Raw genomic sequence first — 17,434 nt, 5'->3', positions numbered from 1 at the left:
GTATGCATGGAGCAAGATATAGGCTCATGGATTTAAGAATGAGAGGATATCATGAGACAGCAATCTCCACCTACGGCCATACTACCTTGACAGCGCCCGATCCCGTCAGATCTCGGAAGCTAAGCAGGGTGAGGCTTGATTAGTACTGGGTTGGGAGACTGCCTGGGAATACCAGGTGCTGTAGGGGTTTTTATTTTTCGCTTCCCTAATGAAAATATACATGGCATTCCTCGCAGCAAATGAAAATGTTTCATTTCTTGCTACTTTTTTCCCGCAGTGGCAAAGAAATATATCGTTTTTTCCTCTGAAAGTTCAACACAATGCAACCTTCCAAAATAGAATTCTGACATCAAGAATTCCGTCTATAGTACATTTGAGTGCACCTGTCATTTTCTCAGTCTCTGTGTATGCATGGAGCAAGATATAGGCTCATGGATTTAAGAATGAGAGGATATCATGAGACAGCAATCTCCACCTACGGCCATACTACCTTGAAAGCGCCCGATCCCGTCAGATCTCGGAAGCTAAGCAGGGTGAGGCTTGATTAGTACTGGGTTGGGAGACTGCCTGGGAATACCAGGTGCTGTGGGTGTTTTTATTTTTTGCTTCCCTAATGAAAATATACATGGCATTCCTTGCAGCAAATTAAAATGTTTCATTTTTTACTACTTTTTTCCCGCAGTGGCAAAGAAATCTATCGTTTTTTCCTCAGAAAGTTCAACACAATGCAACCTTCCAAAATAGAATTCTGACATCAAGAATTCCGTCTATAGTACATTTGAGTGCACCTGTCATTTTCTCAGTCTCTGTGTATGCATGGAGCAAGATATAGGCTCATGGATTTAAGAATGAGAGGATATCATGAGACAGCAATCTCCACCTACGGCCATACTACCTTGAAAGCGCCCGATCCCGTCAGATCTCGGAAGCTAAGCAGGGTGAGGCTTGATTAGTACTGGGTTGGGAGACTGCCTGGGAATACCAGGTGCTGTAGGGGTTTTTATTTTTCGCTTCCCTAATGAAAATATACATGGCATTCCTCGCAGCAAATGAAAATGTTTCATTTCTTGCTACTTTTTTCCCGGAGTGGCAAAGAAATATATTGTTTTTTCCTCTGAAAGTTCAACACAATGCAACCTTCCAAAATAGAATTCTGACATCAAGAATTCCGTCTATAGTATATTTGAGTGCACCTGTCATTTTCTCAGTCTCTGATTTAATTTCTCCATTTAAGGTAATTCTTCAAGAATGTATTTTTTTAACGGTCACAATAATACACTTATGCCTCCCATGTCATTTAGAAATATATCATACAGGCCTCAGAACACTCAGCATGTTATATGGTGAGCTTGTGGCTCACAGAGTTGGGGTGTGCAGTGTTCAAGCTGATACTTAGAAGAGATAGTGAGTTCAAATCCAAACAGGAGGAGGTTGAATATAGGCACCTCTGAAATTTTTTTACTACTTTTTTCCCGCAGTGGCAAAGAAATCTATCGTTTTTTCCTCTGAAAGTTCAACACAATGCAACCTTCCAAAATAGAATTCTGACATCAAGAATTCCGTCTATAGTACATTTGAGTGCACCTGTCATTTTCTCAGTCTCTGTGTATGCATGGAGCAAGATATAGGCTCATGGATTTAAGAATGAGAGGATATCATGAGACAGCAATCTCCACCTACGGCCATACTACCTTGACAGCGCCCGATCCCGTCAGATCTCGGAAGCTAAGCAGGGTGAGGCTTGATTAGTACTGGGTTGGGAGACTGCCTGGGAATACCAGGTGCTGTAGGGGTTTTTATTTTTCGCTTCCCTAATGAAAATATACATGGCATTCCACGCAGCAAATGAAAATGTTTCATTTCTTGCTACTTTTTTCCCGCAGTGGCAAAGAAATATATCGTTTTTTCCTCTGAAAGTTCAACACAATGCAACCTTCCAAAATAGAATTCTGACATCAAGAATTCCGTCTATAGTACATTTGAGTGCACCTGTCATTTTCTCAGTCTCTGTGTATGCATGGAGCAAGATATAGGCTCATGGATTTAAGAATGAGAGGATATCATGAGACAGCAATCTCCACCTACGGCCATACTACCTTGACAGCGCCCGATCCCGTCAGATCTCGGAAGCTAAGCAGGGTGAGGCTTGATTAGTACTGGGTTGGGAGACTGCCTGGGAATACCAGGTGCTGTAGGGGTTTTTATTTTTCGCTTCCCTAATGAAAATATACATGGCATTCCTCGCAGCAAATGAAAATGTTTCATTTCTTGCTACTTTTTTCCCGCAGTGGCAAAGAAATATATCGTTTTTTCCTCTGAAAGTTCAACACAATGCAACCTTCCAAAATAGAATTCTGACATCAAGAATTCCGTCTATAGTACATTTGAGTGCACCTGTCATTTTCTCAGTCTCTGTGTATGCATGGAGCAAGATATAGGCTCATGGATTTAAGAATGAGAGGATATCATGAGACAGCAATCTCCACCTACGGCCATACTACCTTGAAAGCGCCCGATCCCGTCAGATCTCGGAAGCTAAGCAGGGTGAGGCTTGATTAGTACTGGGTTGGGAGACTGCCTGGGAATACCAGGTGCTGTGGGTGTTTTTATTTTTTGCTTCCCTAATGAAAATATACATGGCATTCCTTGCAGCAAATGAAAATGTTTCATTTTTTACTACTTTTTTCCCGCAGTGGCAAAGAAATCTATCGTTTTTTCCTCAGAAAGTTCAACACAATGCAACCTTCCAAAATAGAATTCTGACATCAAGAATTCCGTCTATAGTACATTTGAGTGCACCTGTCATTTTCTCAGTCTCTGTGTATGCATGGAGCAAGATATAGGCTCATGGATTTAAGAATGAGAGGATATCATGAGACAGCAATCTCCACCTACGGCCATACTACCTTGAAAGCGCCCGATCCCGTCAGATCTCGGAAGCTAAGCAGGGTGAGGCTTGATTAGTACTGGGTTGGGAGACTGCCTGGGAATACCAGGTGCTGTAGGGGTTTTTATTTTTCGCTTCCCTAATGAAAATATACATGGCATTCCTCGCAGCAAATGAAAATGTTTCATTTCTTGCTACTTTTTTCCCGGAGTGGCAAAGAAATATATTGTTTTTTCCTCTGAAAGTTCAACACAATGCAACCTTCCAAAATAGAATTCTGACATCAAGAATTCCGTCTATAGTATATTTGAGTGCACCTGTCATTTTCTCAGTCTCTGATTTAATTTCTCCATTTAAGGTAATTCTTCAAGAATGTATTTTTTTAACGGTCACAATAATACACTTATGCCTCCCATGTCATTTAGAAATATATCATACAGGCCTCAGAACACTCAGCATGTTATATGGTGAGCTTGTGGCTCACAGAGTTGGGGTGTGCAGTGTTCAAGCTGATACTTGGAAGAGATAGTGAGTTCAAATCCAAACAGGAGGAGGTTGAATATAGGCACCTCTGAAATTTTTTTACTACTTTTTTCCCGCAGTGGCAAAGAAATCTATCGTTTTTTCCTCTGAAAGTTCAACACAATGCAACCTTCCAAAATAGAATTCTGACATCAAGAATTCCGTCTATAGTACATTTGAGTGCACCTGTCATTTTCTCAGTCTCTGTGTATGCATGGAGCAAGATATAGGCTCATGGATTTAAGAATGAGAGGATATCATGAGACAGCAACCTCCACCTACGGCCATACTACCTTGACAGCGCCCGATCCCGTCAGATCTCGGAAGCTAAGCAGGGTGAGGCTTGATTAGTACTGGGTTGGGAGACTGCCTGGGAATACCAGGTGCTGTAGGGGTTTTTATTTTTCGCTTCCCTAATGAAAATATACATGGCATTCCTCGCAGCAAATGAAAATGTTTCATTTCTTGCTACTTTTTTCCCGCAGTGGCAAAGAAATATATCGTTTTTTCCTCTGAAAGTTCAACACAATGCAACCTTCCAAAATAGAATTCTGACATCAAGAATTCCGTCTATAGTACATTTGAGTGCACCTGTCATTTTCTCAGTCTCTGTGTATGCATGGAGCAAGATATAGGCTCATGGATTTAAGAATGAGAGGATATCATGAGACAGCAATCTCCACCTACGGCCATACTACCTTGACAGCGCCCGATCCCGTCAGATCTCGGAAGCTAAGCAGGGTGAGGCTTGATTAGTACTGGGTTGGGAGACTGCCTGGGAATACCAGGTGCTGTAGGGGTTTTTATTTTTCGCTTCCCTAATGAAAATATACATGGCATTCCTCGCAGCAAATGAAAATGTTTCATTTCTTGCTACTTTTTTCCCGCAGTGGCAAAGAAATATATCGTTTTTTCCTCTGAAAGTTCAACACAATGCAACCTTCCAAAATAGAATTCTGACATCAAGAATTCCGTCTATAGTACATTTGAGTGCACCTGTCATTTTCTCAGTCTCTGTGTATGCATGGAGCAAGATATAGGCTCATGGATTTAAGAATGAGAGGATATCATGAGACAGCAATCTCCACCTACGGCCATACTACCTTGACAGCGCCCGATCCCGTCAGATCTCGGAAGCTAAGCAGGGTGAGGCTTGATTAGTACTGGGTTGGGAGACTGCCTGGGAATACCAGGTGCTGTAGGGGTTTTTATTTTTCGCTTCCCTAATGAAAATATACATGGCATTCCTCGCAGCAAATGAAAATGTTTCATTTCTTGCTACTTTTTTCCCGCAGTGGCAAAGAAATATATCGTTTTTTCCTCTGAAAGTTCAACACAATGCAACCTTCCAAAATAGAATTCTGACATCAAGAATTCCGTCTATAGTACATTTGAGTGCACCTGTCATTTTCTCAGTCTCTGTGTATGCATGGAGCAAGATATAGGCTCATGGATTTAAGAATGAGAGGATATCATGAGACAGCAATCTCCACCTACGGCCATACTACCTTGAAAGCGCCCGATCCCGTCAGATCTCGGAAGCTAAGCAGGGTGAGGCTTGATTAGTACTGGGTTGGGAGAATGCCTGGGAATACCAGGTGCTGTGGGTGTTTTTATTTTTTGCTTCCCTAATGAAAATATACATGGCATTCCTTGCAGCAAATGAAAATGTTTCATTTTTTACTACTTTTTTCCCGCAGTGGCAAAGAAATCTATCGTTTTTTCCTCAGAAAGTTCAACACAATGCAACCTTCCAAAATAGAATTCTGACATCAAGAATTCCGTCTATAGTACATTTGAGTGCACCTGTCATTTTCTCAGTCTCTGTGTATGCATGGAGCAAGATATAGGCTCATGGATTTAAGAATGAGAGGATATCATGAGACAGCAATCTCCACCTACGGCCATACTACCTTGAAAGCGCCCGATCCCGTCAGATCTCGGAAGCTAAGCAGGGTGAGGCTTGATTAGTACTGGGTTGGGAGACTGCCTGGGAATACCAGGTGCTGTAGGGGTTTTTATTTTTCGCTTCCCTAATGAAAATATACATGGCATTCCTCGCAGCAAATGAAAATGTTTCATTTCTTGCTACTTTTTTCCCGGAGTGGCAAAGAAATATATTGTTTTTTCCTCTGAAAGTTCAACACAATGCAACCTTCCAAAATAGAATTCTGACATCAAGAATTCCGTCTATAGTATATTTGAGTGCACCTGTCATTTTCTCAGTCTCTGATTTAATTTCTCCATTTAAGGTAATTCTTCAAGAATGTATTTTTTTAACGGTCACAATAATACACTTATGCCTCCCATGTCATTTAGAAATATATCATACAGGCCTCAGAACACTCAGCATGTTATATGGTGAGCTTGTGGCTCACAGAGTTGGGGTGTGCAGTGTTCAAGCTGATACTTGGAAGAGATAGTGAGTTCAAATCCAAACAGGAGGAGGTTGAATAAAGGCACCTCTGAAATTTTTTTTACTACTTTTTTCCCGCAGTGGCAAAGAAATCTATCGTTTTTTCCTCTGAAAGTTCAACACAATGCAACCTTCCAAAATAGAATTCTGACATCAAGAATTCCGTCTATAGTACATTTGAGTGCACCTGTCATTTTCTCAGTCTCTGTGTATGCATGGAGCAAGATATAGGCTCATGGATTTAAGAATGAGAGGATATCATGAGACAGCAACCTCCACCTACGGCCATACTACTTTGACAGCGCCCGATCCCGTCAGATCTCGGAAGCTAAGCAGGGTGAGGCTTGATTAGTACTGGGTTGGGAGACTGCCTGGGAATACCAGGTGCTGTAGGGGTTTTTATTTTTCGCTTCCCTAATGAAAATATACATGGCATTCCTCGCAGCAAATGAAAATGTTTCATTTCTTGCTACTTTTTTCCCGCAGTGGCAAAGAAATCTATCGTTTTTTCCTCTGAAAGTTCAACACAATGCAACCTTCCAAAATAGAATTCTGACATCAAGAATTCCGTCTATAGTACATTTGAGTGCACCTGTCATTTTCTCAGTCTCTGTGTATGCATGGAGCAAGATATAGGCTCATGGATTTAAGAATGAGAGGATATCATGAGACAGCAATCTCCACCTACGGCCATACTACCTTGACAGCGCCCGATCCCGTCAGATCTCGGAAGCTAAGCAGGGTGAGGCTTGATTAGTACTGGGTTGGGAGACTGCCTGGGAATACCAGGTGCTGTAGGGGTTTTTATTTTTCGCTTCCCTAATGAAAATATACATGGCATTCCTCGCAGCAAATGAAAATGTTTCATTTCTTGCTACTTTTTTCCCGCAGTGGCAAAGAAATATATCGTTTTTTCCTCTGAAAGTTCAACACAATGCAACCTTCCAAAATAGAATTCTGACATCAAGAATTCCGTCTATAGTACATTTGAGTGCACCTGTCATTTTCTCAGTCTCTGTGTATGCATGGAGCAAGATATAGGCTCATGGATTTAAGAATGAGAGGATATCATGAGACAGCAATCTCCACCTACGGCCATACTACCTTGACAGCGCCCGATCCCGTCAGATCTCGGAAGCTAAGCAGGGTGAAGCTTGATTAGTACTGGGTTGGGAGACTGCCTGGGAATACCAGGTGCTGTAGGGGTTTTTATTTTTCGCTTCCCTAATGAAAATATACATGGCATTCCTCGCAGCAAATGAAAATGTTTCATTTCTTGCTACTTTTTTCCCGCAGTGGCAAAGAAATATATCGTTTTTTCCTCTGAAAGTTCAACACAATGCAACCTTCCAAAATAGAATTCTGACACCTGTCATTTTCTCAGTCTCTGTGTTTGCATGGAGCAAGATATAGGCTCATGGATTTAAGAATGAGAGGATATCATGAGACAGCAATCTCCACCTACGGCCATACTACCTTGACAGCGCCCGATCCCGTCAGATCTCGGAAGCTAAGCAGGGTGAGGCTTGATTAGTACTGGGTTGGGAGACTGCCTGGGAATACCAGGTGCTGTAGGGGTTTTTATTTTTCGCTTCCCTAATGAAAATATACATGGCATTCCTCGCAGCAAATGAAAATGTTTCATTTCTTGCTACTTTTTTCCCGGAGTGGCAAAGAAATATATTGTTTTTTCCTCTGAAAGTTCAACACAATGCAACCTTCCAAAATAGAATTCTGACATCAAGAATTCCGTCTATAGTACATTTGAGTGCACCTGTCATTTTCTCAGTCTCTGTGTATGCATGGAGCAAGATATAGGCTCATGGATTTAAGAATGAGAGGATATCATGAGACAGCAACCTCCACCTACGGCCATACTACCTTGACAGCGCCCGATCCCGTCAGATCTCGGAAGCTAAGCAGGGTGAGGCTTGATTAGTACTGGGTTGGGAGACTGCCTGGGAATACCAGGTGCTGTAGGGGTTTTTATTTTTCGCTTCCCTAATGAAAATATACATGGCATTCCTCGCAGCAAATGAAAATGTTTCATTTCTTGCTACTTTTTTCCCGCAGTGGCAAAGAAATCTATCGTTTTTTCCTCTGAAAGTTCAACACAATGCAACCTTCCAAAATAGAATTCTGACATCAAGAATTCCGTCTATAGTACATTTGAGTGCACCTGTCATTTTCTCAGTCTCTGTGTATGCATGGAGCAAGATATAGGCTCATGGATTTAAGAATGAGAGGATATCATGAGACAGCAATCTCCACCTACGGCCATACTACCTTGACAGCGCCCGATCCCGTCAGATCTCGGAAGCTAAGCAGGGTGAGGCTTGATTAGTACTGGGTTGGGAGACTGCCTGGGAATACCAGGTGCTGTAGGGGTTTTTATTTTTCGCTTCCCTAATGAAAATATACATGGCATTCCTCGCAGCAAATGAAAATGTTTCATTTCTTGCTACTTTTTTCCCGCAGTGGCAAAGAAATATATCGTTTTTTCCTCTGAAAGTTCAACACAATGCAACCTTCCAAAATAGAATTCTGACATCAAGAATTCCGTCTATAGTACATTTGAGTGCACCTGTCATTTTCTCAGTCTCTGTGTATGCATGGAGCAAGATATAGGCTCATGGATTTAAGAATGAGAGGATATCATGAGACAGCAATCTCCACCTACGGCCATACTACCTTGACAGCGCCCGATCCCGTCAGATCTCGGAAGCTAAGCAGGGTGAAGCTTGATTAGTACTGGGTTGGGAGACTGCCTGGGAATACCAGGTGCTGTAGGGGTTTTTATTTTTCGCTTCCCTAATGAAAATATACATGGCATTCCTCGCAGCAAATGAAAATGTTTCATTTCTTGCTACTTTTTTCCCGCAGTGGCAAAGAAATATATCGTTTTTTCCTCTGAAAGTTCAACACAATGCAACCTTCCAAAATAGAATTCTGACACCTGTCATTTTCTCAGTCTCTGTGTATGCATGGAGCAAGATATAGGCTCATGGATTTAAGAATGAGAGGATATCATGAGACAGCAATCTCCACCTACGGCCATACTACCTTGACAGCGCCCGATCCCGTCAGATCTCGGAAGCTAAGCAGGGTGAGGCTTGATTAGTACTGGGTTGGGAGACTGCCTGGGAATACCAGGTGCTGTAGGGGTTTTTATTTTTCGCTTCCCTAATGAAAATATACATGGCATTCCTCGCAGCAAATGAAAATGTTTCATTTCTTGCTACTTTTTTCCCGCAGTGGCAAAGAAATATATCGTTTTTTCCTCTGAAAGTTCAACACAATGCAACCTTCCAAAATAGAATTCTGACATCAAGAATTCCGTCTATAGTACATTTGAGTGCACCTGTCATTTTCTCAGTCTCTGTGTATGCATGGAGCAAGATATAGGCTCATGGATTTAAGAATGAGAGGATATCATGAGACAGCAATCTCCACCTACGGCCATACTACCTTGACAGCGCCCGATCCCGTCAGATCTCGGAAGCTAAGCAGGGTGAAGCTTGATTAGTACTGGGTTGGGAGACTGCCTGGGAATACCAGGTGCTGTAGGGGTTTTTATTTTTCGCTTCCCTAATGAAAATATACATGGCATTCCTCGCAGCAAATGAAAATGTTTCATTTCTTGCTACTTTTTTCCCGCAGTGGCAAAGAAATATATCGTTTTTTCCTCTGAAAGTTCAACACAATGCAACCTTCCAAAATAGAATTCTGACACCTGTCATTTTCTCAGTCTCTGTGTTTGCATGGAGCAAGATATAGGCTCATGGATTTAAGAATGAGAGGATATCATGAGACAGCAATCTCCACCTACGGCCATACTACCTTGACAGCGCCCGATCCCGTCAGATCTCGGAAGCTAAGCAGGGTGAGGCTTGATTAGTACTGGGTTGGGAGACTGCCTGGGAATACCAGGTGCTGTAGGGGTTTTTATTTTTCGCTTCCCTAATGAAAATATACATGGCATTCCTCGCAGCAAATGAAAATGTTTCATTTCTTGCTACTTTTTTCCCGGAGTGGCAAAGAAATATATTGTTTTTTCCTCTGAAAGTTCAACACAATGCAACCTTCCAAAATAGAATTCTGACATCAAGAATTCCGTCTATAGTACATTTGAGTGCACCTGTCATTTTCTCAGTCTCTGTGTATGCATGGAGCAAGATATAGGCTCATGGATTTAAGAATGAGAGGATATCATGAGACAGCAACCTCCACCTACGGCCATACTACCTTGACAGCGCCCGATCCCGTCAGATCTCGGAAGCTAAGCAGGGTGAGGCTTGATTAGTACTGGGTTGGGAGACTGCCTGGGAATACCAGGTGCTGTAGGGGTTTTTATTTTTCGCTTCCCTAATGAAAATATACATGGCATTCCTCGCAGCAAATGAAAATGTTTCATTTCTTGCTACTTTTTTCCCGCAGTGGCAAAGAAATCTATCGTTTTTTCCTCTGAAAGTTCAACACAATGCAACCTTCCAAAATAGAATTCTGACATCAAGAATTCCGTCTATAGTACATTTGAGTGCACCTGTCATTTTCTCAGTCTCTGTGTATGCATGGAGCAAGATATAGGCTCATGGATTTAAGAATGAGAGGATATCATGAGACAGCAATCTCCACCTACGGCCATACTACCTTGACAGCGCCCGATCCCGTCAGATCTCGGAAGCTAAGCAGGGTGAGGCTTGATTAGTACTGGGTTGGGAGACTGCCTGGGAATACCAGGTGCTGTAGGGGTTTTTATTTTTCGCTTCCCTAATGAAAATATACATGGCATTCCTCGCAGCAAATGAAAATGTTTCATTTCTTGCTACTTTTTTCCCGCAGTGGCAAAGAAATATATCGTTTTTTCCTCTGAAAGTTCAACACAATGCAACCTTCCAAAATAGAATTCTGACATCAAGAATTCCGTCTATAGTACATTTGAGTGCACCTGTCATTTTCTCAGTCTCTGTGTATGCATGGAGCAAGATATAGGCTCATGGATTTAAGAATGAGAGGATATCATGAGACAGCAATCTCCACCTACGGCCATACTACCTTGACAGCGCCCGATCCCGTCAGATCTCGGAAGCTAAGCAGGGTGAAGCTTGATTAGTACTGGGTTGGGAGACTGCCTGGGAATACCAGGTGCTGTAGGGGTTTTTATTTTTCGCTTCCCTAATGAAAATATACATGGCATTCCTCGCAGCAAATGAAAATGTTTCATTTCTTGCTACTTTTTTCCCGCAGTGGCAAAGAAATATATCGTTTTTTCCTCTGAAAGTTCAACACAATGCAACCTTCCAAAATAGAATTCTGACACCTGTCATTTTCTCAGTCTCTGTGTATGCATGGAGCAAGATATAGGCTCATGGATTTAAGAATGAGAGGATATCATGAGACAGCAATCTCCACCTACGGCCATACTACCTTGACAGCGCCCGATCCCGTCAGATCTCGGAAGCTAAGCAGGGTGAGGCTTGATTAGTACTGGGTTGGGAGACTGCCTGGGAATACCAGGTGCTGTAGGGGTTTTTATTTTTCGCTTCCCTAATGAAAATATACATGGCATTCCTCGCAGCAAATGAAAATGTTTCATTTCTTGCTACTTTTTTCCCGGAGTGGCAAAGAAATATATTGTTTTTTCCTCTGAAAGTTCAACACAATGCAACCTTCCAAAATAGAATTCTGACATCAAGAATTCCGTCTATAGTATATTTGAGTGCACCTGTCATTTTCTCAGTCTCTGATTTAATTTCTCCATTTAAGGTAATTCTTCAAGAATGTATTTTTTTAACGGTCACAATAATACACTTATGCCTCCCATGTCATTTAGAAATATATCATACAGGCCTCAGAACACTCAGCATGTTATATGGTGAGCTTGTGGCTCACAGAGTTGGGGTGTGCAGTGTTCAAGCTGATACTTGGAAGAGATAGTGAGTTCAAATCCAAACAGGAGGAGGTTGAATATAGGCACCTCTGAAATTTTTTTTACTACTTTTTTCCCGCAGTGGCAAAGAAATCTATCGTTTTTTCCTCTGAAAGTTCAACACAATGCAACCTTCCAAAATAGAATTCTGACATCAAGAATTCCGTCTATAGTACATTTGAGTGCACCTGTCATTTTCTCAGTCTCTGTGTATGCATGGAGCAAGATATAGGCTCATGGATTTAAGAATGAGAGGATATCATGAGACAGCAATCTCCACCTACGGCCATACTACCTTGACAGCGCCCGATCCCGTCAGATCTCGGAAGCTAAGCAGGGTGAGGCTTGATTAGTACTGGGTTGGGAGACTGCCTGGGAATACCAGGTGCTGTAGGGGTTTTTATTTTTCGCTTCCCTAATGAAAATATACATGGCATTCCTCGCAGCAAATGAAAATGTTTCATTTCTTGCTACTTTTTTCCCGCAGTGGCAAAGAAATCTATCGTTTTTTCCTCTGAAAGTTCAACACAATGCAACCTTCCAAAATAGAATTCTGACATCAAGAATTCCGTCTATAGTACATTTGAGTGCACCTGTCATTTTCTCAGTCTCTGTGTATGCATGGAGCAAGATATAGGCTCATGGATTTAAGAATGAGAGGATATCATGAGACAGCAATCTCCACCTACGGCCATACTACCTTGAAAGCGCCCGATCCCGTCAGATCTCGGAAGCTAAGCAGGGTGAGGCTTGATTAGTACTGGGTTGGGAGACTGCCTGGGAATACCAGGTGCTGTAGGGGTTTTTATTTTTCGCTTCCCTAATGAAAATATACATGGCATTCCTCGCAGCAAATGAAAATGTTTCATTTCTTGCTACTTTTTTCCCGGAGTGGCAAAGAAATATATTGTTTTTTCCTCTGAAAGTTCAACACAATGCAACCTTCCAAAATAGAATTCTGACATCAAGAATTCCGTCTATAGTATATTTGAGTGCACCTGTCATTTTCTCAGTCTCTGATTTAATTTCTCCATTTAAGGTAATTGTTCAAGAATGTATTTTTTTAACGGTCACAATAATACACTTATGCCTCCCATGTCATTTAGAAATATATCATACAGGCCTCAGAACACTCAGCATGTTATATGGTGAGCTTGTGGCTCACAGAGTTGGGGTGTGCAGTGTTCAAGCTGATACTTGGAAGAGATAGTGAGTTCAAATCCAAACAGGAGGAGGTTGAATATAGGCACCTCTGAAATTTTTTTTACTACTTTTTTCCCGCAGTGGCAAAGAAATCTATCGTTTTTTCCTCTGAAAGTTCAACACAATGCAACCTTCCAAAATAGAATTCTGACATCAAGAATTCCGTCTATAGTACATTTGAGTGCACCTGTCATTTTCTCAGTCTCTGTGTATGCATGGAGCAAGATATAGGCTCATGGATTTAAGAATGAGAGGATATCATGAGACAGCAACCTCCACCTACGGCCATACTACCTTGACAGCGCCCGATCCCGTCAGATCTCGGAAGCTAAGCAGGGTGAGGCTTGATTAGTACTGGGTTGGGAGACTGCCTGGGAATACCAGGTGCTGTAGGGGTTTTTATTTTTCGCTTCCCTAATGAAAATATACATGGCATTCCTCGCAGCAAATGAAAATGTTTCATTTCTTGCTACTTTTTTCCCGCAGTGGCAAAGAAATCTATCGTTTTTTCCTCTGAAAGTTCAACACAATGCAACCGTCCAAAATAGAATTCTGACATCAAGAATTCCGTCTATAGTACATTTGAGTGCACCTGTCATTTTCTCAGTCTCTGTGTATGCATGGAGCAAGATATAGGCTCATGGATTTAAGAATGAGAGGATATCATGAGACAGCAATCTCCACCTACGGCCATACTACCTTGACAGCGCCCGATCCCGTCAGATCTCGGAAGCTAAGCAGGGTGAGGCTTGATTAGTACTGGGTTGGGAGACTGCCTGGGAATACCAGGTGCTGTAGGGGTTTTTATTTTTCGCTTCCCTAATGAAAATATACATGGCATTCCTCGCAGCAAATGAAAATGTTTCATTTCTTGCTACTTTTTTCCCGCAGTGGCAAAGAAATATATCGTTTTTTCCTCTGAAAGTTCAACACAATGCAACCTTCCAAAATAGAATTCTGACATCAAGAATTCCGTCTATAGTACATTTGAGTGCACCTGTCATTTTCTCAGTCTCTGTGTATGCATGGAGCAAGATATAGGCTCATGGATTTAAGAATGAGAGGATATCATGAGACAGCAATCTCCACCTACGGCATACTACCTTGACAGCGCCCGATCCCGTCAGATCTCGGAAGCTAAGCAGGGTGAAGCTTGATTAGTACTGGGTTGGGAGACTGCCTGGGAATACCAGGTGCTGTAGGGGTTTTTATTTTTCGCTTCCCTAATGAAAATATACATGGCATTCCTCGCAGCAAATGAAAATGTTTCATTTCTTGCTACTTTTTTCCCGCAGTGGCAAAGAAATATATCGTTTTTTCCTCTGAAAGTTCAACACAATGCAACCTTCCAAAATAGAATTCTGACACCTGTCATTTTCTCAGTCTCTGTGTTTGCATGGAGCAAGATATAGGCTCATGGATTTAAGAATGAGAGGATATCATGAGACTGCAATCTCCACCTACGGCCATACTACCTTGACAGCGCCCGATCCCGTCAGATCTCGGAAGCTAAGCAGGGTGAGGCTTGATTAGTACTGGGTTGGGAGACTGCCTGGGAATACCAGGTGCTGTAGGGGTTTTTATTTTTCGCTTCCCTAATGAAAATATACATGGCATTCCTCGCAGCAAATGAAAATGTTTCATTTCTTGCTACTTTTTTCCCGGAGTGGCAAAGAAATATATTGTTTTTTCCTCTGAAAGTTCAACACAATGCAACCTTCCAAAATAGAATTCTGACATCAAGAATTCCGTCTATAGTACATTTGAGTGCACCTGTCATTTTCTCAGTCTCTGTGTATGCATGGAGCAAGATATAGGCTCATGGATTTAAGAATGAGAGGATATCATGAGACAGCAACCTCCACCTACGGCCATACTACCTTGACAGCGCCCGATCCCGTCAGATCTCGGAAGCTAAGCAGGGTGAGGCTTGATTAGTACTGGGTTGGGAGACTGCCTGGGAATACCAGGTGCTGTAGGGGTTTTTATTTTTCGCTTCCCTAATGAAAATATACATGGCATTCCTCGCAGCAAATGAAAATGTTTCATTTCTTGCTACTTTTTTCCCGCAGTGGCAAAGAAATCTATCGTTTTTTCCTCTGAAAGTTCAACACAATGCAACCTTCCAAAATAGAATTCTGACATCAAGAATTCCGTCTATAGTACATTTGAGTGCACCTGTCATTTTCTCAGTCTCTGTGTATGCATGGAGCAAGATATAGGCTCATGGATTTAAGAATGAGAGGATATCATGAGACAGCAATCTCCACCTACGGCCATACTACCTTGACAGCGCCCGATCCCGTCAGATCTCGGAAGCTAAGCAGGGTGAGGCTTGATTAGTACTGGGTTGGGAGACTGCCTGGGAATACCAGGTGCTGTAGGGGTTTTTATTTTTCGCTTCCCTAATGAAAATATACATGGCATTCCTCGCAGCAAATGAAAATGTTTCATTTCTTGCTACTTTTTTCCCGCAGTGGCAAAGAAATATATCGTTTTTTCCTCTGAAAGTTCAACACAATGCAACCTTCCAAAATAGAATTCTGACATCAAGAATTCCGTCTATAGTACATTTGAGTGCACCTGTCATTTTCTCAGTCTCTGTGTATGCATGGAGCAAGATATAGGCTCATGGATTTAAGAATGAGAGGATATCATGAGACAGCAATCTCCACCTACGGCCATACTACCTTGACAGCGCCCGATCCCGTCAGATCTCGGAAGCTAAGCAGGGTGAAGCTTGATTAGTACTGGGTTGGGAGACTGCCTGGGAATACCAGGTGCTGTAGGGGTTTTTATTTTTCGCTTCCCTAATGAAAATATACATGGCATTCCTCGCAGCAAATGAAAATGTTTCATTTCTTGCTACTTTTTTCCCGCAGTGGCAAAGAAATATATCGTTTTTTCCTCTGAAAGTTCAACACAATGCAACCTTCCAAAATAGAATTCTGACACCTGTCATTTTCTCAGTCTCTGTGTATGCATGGAGCAAGATATAGGCTCATGGATTTAAGAATGAGAGGATATCATGAGACAGCAATCTCCACCTACGGCCATACTACCTTGACAGCGCCCGATCCCGTCAGATCTCGGAAGCTAAGCAGGGTGAGGCTTGATTAGTACTGGGTTGGGAGACTGCCTGGGAATACCAGGTGCTGTAGGGGTTTTTATTTTTCGCTTCCCTAATGAAAATATACATGGCATTCCTCGCAGCAAATGAAAATGTTTCATTTCTTGCTACTTTTTTCCCGGAGTGGCAAAGAAATATATTGTTTTTTCCTCTGAAAGTTCAACACAATGCAACCTTCCAAAATAGAATTCTGACATCAAGAATTCCGTCTATAGTATATTTGAGTGCACCTGTCATTTTCTCAGTCTCTGATTTAATTTCTCCATTTAAGGTAATTCTTCAAGAATGTATTTTTTTAACGGTCACAATAATACACTTATGCCTCCCATGTCATTTAGAAATATATCATACAGGCCTCAGAACACTCAGCATGTTATATGGTGAGCTTGTGGCTCACAGAGTTGGGGTGTGCAGTGTTCAAGCTGATACTTGGAAGAGATAGTGAGTTTAAATCCAAACAGGAGGAGGTTGAATATAGGCACCTCTGAAATTTTTTTTACTACTTTTTTCCCGCAGTGGCAAAGAAATCTATCGTTTTTTCCTCTGAAAGTTCAACACAATGCAACCTTCCAAAATAGAATTCTGACATCAAGAATTCCGTCTATAGTACATTTGAGTGCACCTGTCATTTTCTCAGTCTCTGTGTATGCATGGAGCAAGATATAGGCTCATGGATTTAAGAATGAGAGGATATCATGAGACAGCAATCTCCACCTACGGCCATACTACCTTGACAGCGCCCGATCCCGTCAGATCTCGGAAGCTAAGCAGGGTGAGGCTTGATTAGTACTGGGTTGGGAGACTGCCTGGGAATACCAGGTGCTGTAGGGGTTTTTATTTTTCGCTTCCCTAATGAAAATATACATGGCATTCCTCGCAGCAAATGAAAATGTTTCATTTCTTGCTACTTTTTTCCCGCAGTGGCAAAGAAATATATCGTTTTTTCCTCTGAAAGTTCAACACAATGCAACCTTCCAAAATAGAATTCTGACATCAAGAATTCCGTCTATAGTATATTTGAGTGCACCTGTCATTTTCTCAGTCTCTGATTTAATTTCTCCATTTAAGGTAATTCTTCAAGAATGTATTTTTTTAACGGTCACAATAATACACTTATGCCTCCCATGTCATTTAGAAATATATCATACAGGCCTCAGAACACTCAGCATGTTATATGGTGAGCTTGTGGCTCACAGAGTTGGGGTGTGCAGTGTTCAAGCTGATACTTGGAAGAGATAGTGAGTTCAAATCCAAACAGGAGGAGGTTGAATATAGGCACCTCTGAAATTTTTTTACTACTTTTTTCCCGCAGTGGCAAAGAAATCTATCGTTTTTTCCTCTGAAAGT

At 41.8% G+C, this 17,434-nt stretch overlaps 36 non-coding genes and 1 pseudogene across 36 annotated transcripts; all 37 read left to right on the top strand.

The window, feature by feature from the left end:
- The first annotated feature begins 68 nt into the window (after positions 1–68).
- LOC142479911 (5S ribosomal RNA) lies at positions 69–187 on the top strand. Its single transcript, XR_012794576.1, has one exon. It is a non-coding gene; the product is annotated as a 5S ribosomal RNA (ribosomal RNA).
- Positions 188–473: 286 nt separating this feature from the next.
- Positions 474–592, top strand: LOC142480642 (5S ribosomal RNA). Its single transcript, XR_012795134.1, has one exon. It is a non-coding gene; the product is annotated as a 5S ribosomal RNA (ribosomal RNA).
- Positions 593–878: 286 nt separating this feature from the next.
- On the top strand, positions 879–997 carry LOC142480936 (5S ribosomal RNA). The gene has a single exon (XR_012795417.1). It is a non-coding gene; the product is annotated as a 5S ribosomal RNA (ribosomal RNA).
- Positions 998–1,674: 677 nt separating this feature from the next.
- LOC142479910 (5S ribosomal RNA) lies at positions 1,675–1,793 on the top strand. The gene has a single exon (XR_012794575.1). It is a non-coding gene; the product is annotated as a 5S ribosomal RNA (ribosomal RNA).
- A 286-nt stretch (positions 1,794–2,079) lies between these two features.
- On the top strand, positions 2,080–2,198 carry LOC142479909 (5S ribosomal RNA). Its single transcript, XR_012794574.1, has one exon. It is a non-coding gene; the product is annotated as a 5S ribosomal RNA (ribosomal RNA).
- A 286-nt stretch (positions 2,199–2,484) lies between these two features.
- Positions 2,485–2,603, top strand: LOC142480641 (5S ribosomal RNA). The gene has a single exon (XR_012795133.1). It is a non-coding gene; the product is annotated as a 5S ribosomal RNA (ribosomal RNA).
- A 286-nt stretch (positions 2,604–2,889) lies between these two features.
- Positions 2,890–3,008, top strand: LOC142480935 (5S ribosomal RNA). Its single transcript, XR_012795416.1, has one exon. It is a non-coding gene; the product is annotated as a 5S ribosomal RNA (ribosomal RNA).
- A 677-nt stretch (positions 3,009–3,685) lies between these two features.
- On the top strand, positions 3,686–3,804 carry LOC142479908 (5S ribosomal RNA). The gene has a single exon (XR_012794573.1). It is a non-coding gene; the product is annotated as a 5S ribosomal RNA (ribosomal RNA).
- A 286-nt stretch (positions 3,805–4,090) lies between these two features.
- Positions 4,091–4,209, top strand: LOC142479907 (5S ribosomal RNA). The gene has a single exon (XR_012794572.1). It is a non-coding gene; the product is annotated as a 5S ribosomal RNA (ribosomal RNA).
- A 286-nt stretch (positions 4,210–4,495) lies between these two features.
- On the top strand, positions 4,496–4,614 carry LOC142479905 (5S ribosomal RNA). The gene has a single exon (XR_012794570.1). It is a non-coding gene; the product is annotated as a 5S ribosomal RNA (ribosomal RNA).
- A 286-nt stretch (positions 4,615–4,900) lies between these two features.
- LOC142480282 (5S ribosomal RNA) lies at positions 4,901–5,019 on the top strand. Its single transcript, XR_012794934.1, has one exon. It is a non-coding gene; the product is annotated as a 5S ribosomal RNA (ribosomal RNA).
- A 286-nt stretch (positions 5,020–5,305) lies between these two features.
- On the top strand, positions 5,306–5,424 carry LOC142480934 (5S ribosomal RNA). The gene has a single exon (XR_012795415.1). It is a non-coding gene; the product is annotated as a 5S ribosomal RNA (ribosomal RNA).
- Positions 5,425–6,102: 678 nt separating this feature from the next.
- On the top strand, positions 6,103–6,221 carry LOC142480223 (5S ribosomal RNA). The gene has a single exon (XR_012794878.1). It is a non-coding gene; the product is annotated as a 5S ribosomal RNA (ribosomal RNA).
- A 286-nt stretch (positions 6,222–6,507) lies between these two features.
- LOC142479904 (5S ribosomal RNA) lies at positions 6,508–6,626 on the top strand. The gene has a single exon (XR_012794569.1). It is a non-coding gene; the product is annotated as a 5S ribosomal RNA (ribosomal RNA).
- A 286-nt stretch (positions 6,627–6,912) lies between these two features.
- LOC142480398 (5S ribosomal RNA) lies at positions 6,913–7,031 on the top strand. The gene has a single exon (XR_012795045.1). It is a non-coding gene; the product is annotated as a 5S ribosomal RNA (ribosomal RNA).
- Positions 7,032–7,284: 253 nt separating this feature from the next.
- On the top strand, positions 7,285–7,403 carry LOC142479903 (5S ribosomal RNA). Its single transcript, XR_012794568.1, has one exon. It is a non-coding gene; the product is annotated as a 5S ribosomal RNA (ribosomal RNA).
- A 286-nt stretch (positions 7,404–7,689) lies between these two features.
- LOC142479902 (5S ribosomal RNA) lies at positions 7,690–7,808 on the top strand. Its single transcript, XR_012794567.1, has one exon. It is a non-coding gene; the product is annotated as a 5S ribosomal RNA (ribosomal RNA).
- A 286-nt stretch (positions 7,809–8,094) lies between these two features.
- LOC142479901 (5S ribosomal RNA) lies at positions 8,095–8,213 on the top strand. The gene has a single exon (XR_012794566.1). It is a non-coding gene; the product is annotated as a 5S ribosomal RNA (ribosomal RNA).
- A 286-nt stretch (positions 8,214–8,499) lies between these two features.
- Positions 8,500–8,618, top strand: LOC142480397 (5S ribosomal RNA). The gene has a single exon (XR_012795044.1). It is a non-coding gene; the product is annotated as a 5S ribosomal RNA (ribosomal RNA).
- Positions 8,619–8,871: 253 nt separating this feature from the next.
- LOC142479900 (5S ribosomal RNA) lies at positions 8,872–8,990 on the top strand. The gene has a single exon (XR_012794565.1). It is a non-coding gene; the product is annotated as a 5S ribosomal RNA (ribosomal RNA).
- A 286-nt stretch (positions 8,991–9,276) lies between these two features.
- Positions 9,277–9,395, top strand: LOC142480395 (5S ribosomal RNA). The gene has a single exon (XR_012795042.1). It is a non-coding gene; the product is annotated as a 5S ribosomal RNA (ribosomal RNA).
- A 253-nt stretch (positions 9,396–9,648) lies between these two features.
- LOC142479899 (5S ribosomal RNA) lies at positions 9,649–9,767 on the top strand. The gene has a single exon (XR_012794564.1). It is a non-coding gene; the product is annotated as a 5S ribosomal RNA (ribosomal RNA).
- A 286-nt stretch (positions 9,768–10,053) lies between these two features.
- LOC142479898 (5S ribosomal RNA) lies at positions 10,054–10,172 on the top strand. Its single transcript, XR_012794563.1, has one exon. It is a non-coding gene; the product is annotated as a 5S ribosomal RNA (ribosomal RNA).
- Positions 10,173–10,458: 286 nt separating this feature from the next.
- LOC142479897 (5S ribosomal RNA) lies at positions 10,459–10,577 on the top strand. The gene has a single exon (XR_012794562.1). It is a non-coding gene; the product is annotated as a 5S ribosomal RNA (ribosomal RNA).
- A 286-nt stretch (positions 10,578–10,863) lies between these two features.
- LOC142480394 (5S ribosomal RNA) lies at positions 10,864–10,982 on the top strand. Its single transcript, XR_012795041.1, has one exon. It is a non-coding gene; the product is annotated as a 5S ribosomal RNA (ribosomal RNA).
- A 253-nt stretch (positions 10,983–11,235) lies between these two features.
- Positions 11,236–11,354, top strand: LOC142479896 (5S ribosomal RNA). Its single transcript, XR_012794561.1, has one exon. It is a non-coding gene; the product is annotated as a 5S ribosomal RNA (ribosomal RNA).
- Positions 11,355–12,032: 678 nt separating this feature from the next.
- On the top strand, positions 12,033–12,151 carry LOC142479894 (5S ribosomal RNA). Its single transcript, XR_012794559.1, has one exon. It is a non-coding gene; the product is annotated as a 5S ribosomal RNA (ribosomal RNA).
- A 286-nt stretch (positions 12,152–12,437) lies between these two features.
- Positions 12,438–12,556, top strand: LOC142480933 (5S ribosomal RNA). Its single transcript, XR_012795414.1, has one exon. It is a non-coding gene; the product is annotated as a 5S ribosomal RNA (ribosomal RNA).
- Positions 12,557–13,234: 678 nt separating this feature from the next.
- LOC142479893 (5S ribosomal RNA) lies at positions 13,235–13,353 on the top strand. The gene has a single exon (XR_012794558.1). It is a non-coding gene; the product is annotated as a 5S ribosomal RNA (ribosomal RNA).
- Positions 13,354–13,639: 286 nt separating this feature from the next.
- Positions 13,640–13,758, top strand: LOC142479892 (5S ribosomal RNA). Its single transcript, XR_012794557.1, has one exon. It is a non-coding gene; the product is annotated as a 5S ribosomal RNA (ribosomal RNA).
- A 286-nt stretch (positions 13,759–14,044) lies between these two features.
- On the top strand, positions 14,045–14,162 carry LOC142480536 (5S ribosomal RNA; annotated as a pseudogene).
- A 253-nt stretch (positions 14,163–14,415) lies between these two features.
- On the top strand, positions 14,416–14,534 carry LOC142479891 (5S ribosomal RNA). The gene has a single exon (XR_012794556.1). It is a non-coding gene; the product is annotated as a 5S ribosomal RNA (ribosomal RNA).
- A 286-nt stretch (positions 14,535–14,820) lies between these two features.
- Positions 14,821–14,939, top strand: LOC142479890 (5S ribosomal RNA). The gene has a single exon (XR_012794555.1). It is a non-coding gene; the product is annotated as a 5S ribosomal RNA (ribosomal RNA).
- Positions 14,940–15,225: 286 nt separating this feature from the next.
- Positions 15,226–15,344, top strand: LOC142479889 (5S ribosomal RNA). Its single transcript, XR_012794554.1, has one exon. It is a non-coding gene; the product is annotated as a 5S ribosomal RNA (ribosomal RNA).
- Positions 15,345–15,630: 286 nt separating this feature from the next.
- LOC142480393 (5S ribosomal RNA) lies at positions 15,631–15,749 on the top strand. The gene has a single exon (XR_012795040.1). It is a non-coding gene; the product is annotated as a 5S ribosomal RNA (ribosomal RNA).
- A 253-nt stretch (positions 15,750–16,002) lies between these two features.
- LOC142479888 (5S ribosomal RNA) lies at positions 16,003–16,121 on the top strand. Its single transcript, XR_012794553.1, has one exon. It is a non-coding gene; the product is annotated as a 5S ribosomal RNA (ribosomal RNA).
- A 678-nt stretch (positions 16,122–16,799) lies between these two features.
- Positions 16,800–16,918, top strand: LOC142479886 (5S ribosomal RNA). The gene has a single exon (XR_012794552.1). It is a non-coding gene; the product is annotated as a 5S ribosomal RNA (ribosomal RNA).
- The last annotated feature ends 516 nt before the right edge of the window (positions 16,919–17,434 follow it).

The sequence above is a fragment of the Ascaphus truei genome, unplaced genomic scaffold (genome assembly GCF_040206685.1).
Source record: "Ascaphus truei isolate aAscTru1 unplaced genomic scaffold, aAscTru1.hap1 HAP1_SCAFFOLD_242, whole genome shotgun sequence".
Lineage (NCBI taxonomy): Eukaryota > Metazoa > Chordata > Amphibia > Anura > Ascaphidae > Ascaphus > Ascaphus truei.
The sequence above is the reverse complement of the archived record's forward strand: the minus strand, read 5'-3'. Positions and strand labels throughout refer to the sequence as shown.